The sequence below is a fragment of the Aspergillus fischeri genome, genomic scaffold (assembly GCF_000149645.3).
Source record: "Aspergillus fischeri NRRL 181 1099437635579 genomic scaffold, whole genome shotgun sequence".
NCBI classification, from domain to species: Eukaryota; Fungi; Ascomycota; class Eurotiomycetes; order Eurotiales; family Aspergillaceae; genus Aspergillus; species Aspergillus fischeri.
This window is the reverse complement of record NW_001510253.1, coordinates 1-1,677: the sequence shown is the minus strand read 5'-3', so window position 1 is coordinate 1,677 and position 1,677 is coordinate 1. Positions and strand designations below refer to the sequence as shown.

The 1,677-nt window shown below is 24.0% G+C and overlaps 1 non-coding gene across 1 annotated transcript; it reads left to right on the top strand.

The window, feature by feature from the left end:
- The first annotated feature begins 312 nt into the window (after positions 1 to 312).
- Positions 313 to 385, top strand: NFIA_031600. Its single transcript has one exon. It is a non-coding gene; the product is annotated as a tRNA-Phe (tRNA).
- Positions 386 to 1,677: the final 1,292 nt, after the last annotated feature.

Here is a 1,677-nt window from a genome sequence, read left to right as displayed (position 1 = left end):
GCTTAATAGGTAAAGCGGACCACTCATGATGGTTTGAGTAAATGTTCGAGTCATTTTAGTCTTAAATAATCCGAGTGCTGGAATTGGTAGACAGTCTTAACTTAAGCTTAAGTGACGCAAGTCGTAAACGTTCGAATCGTTTCTCGGATAGGGGTTATAGTTTAACTGGTAAAACGGCGATTTTGCATATCGTTATTTCAGGATCGAGTCCTGATTACTCCATTATTATATTTTTATAGTTACTCCATTATTATATTTTTATAGTTACTCCATTATTATATTTTTATAGTTACTTCATTATTATATTTTATAGCTTGAGAAGCTCAATTGGTAGAGCGGATCACTGAAGATGATTAGGTTATAAGTTCAAGTCTTATCTCGAGCATTAGATGGGTATGCTGAAATTTGGTAACCAGGTTCCGCTTAGGACGGAATAGTTTTAACTTTACAAGTTCAAGTCTTGTTACCCATATTATTTAATTAATACTTTATATTATATGTTGTCGACTAATCGGTAAGTCATAAATTTTTGGTATTTACTATTGGGTGTTCGAGTCGCCCCAACATAATTTTTATTTTATAAAAAAAAATTATATTTAATTTTTAATTAATTTAAATTATATTTTAAGAGCCAAAGTAGTTTAATGGTAGAACAATAATTTCATGAATTAAGAATGAGAATTCGATTTTCTCCTTTGGCTAATAGGAATAAATTTTCTATTTTTAAATATTTATAGTATATATATATATATTGTGTTTTTAAACACTAATTTAATAATAATAATATGATAGTATTAAATAATAAATACTTTTCTAATAAAAAATTTATAGGGAATAATTTAATTGTTCATTATTCTACAGTTAAGCCTATAAAAATTTATGAAAATTCTTTATTAAGTAAGGTTAATGTTTTAAAAGAAAATAGTTTAATTGGTAGAAGAATAATTTTATGAATTAAGAATGAGAATTCGAGTTTATCTCCCGGCTAATTAATAACTATATAAATTTTATAAACATTAATGCTATTTGTTATCTTTAGTTTAAATTTAAATGACTAATTAATTACTAATTAAAACTTAATTATTAATTATTAATACTATTAGTTATGTTTAGTTTAAATTTAACTGTCGCTTTACACGTATAAAGTCGGGTGCTTGAGTCGCCTCTTTATATACAAAACAAAAAAATGTTGTTTATTTAAATTTAACTGTAATTACTATTGAAATCTTATCTATTAAATTAAAAAAAATAAACAATGTACTATCAATCAATCCAATTTAATCCTTTTCAACTAGTATCACCATGACCTTGACCAGTCTTTACTAGTATTTCATTATTTTTTAATAATTTATTTGTAGGTTTACAAAATATATTATCTAGTTTTATAAATAATAATTTATGATATTGTTATTTATTTTTAATTTTTATTTTTAGTATATTATTAGCAATACTTTTATTTATTTTAGTTATCCAAACACAAAAAGGTTATTCAGTTAAAATGAATAACTTACCAAAGAATGAAAATTCTAAAAAAAGAAAAAGAAAATCTGAAAATGGAAATTCTAGAAAAAAAGGAAAATCTGAAAATGGAGATTCTGGTTCTCCGGATAAAAATGAAAATAAACCTAAACCTAAAGTCTTTTTTCCTAAGGAAGATGAAGAAACTCAATCATATAA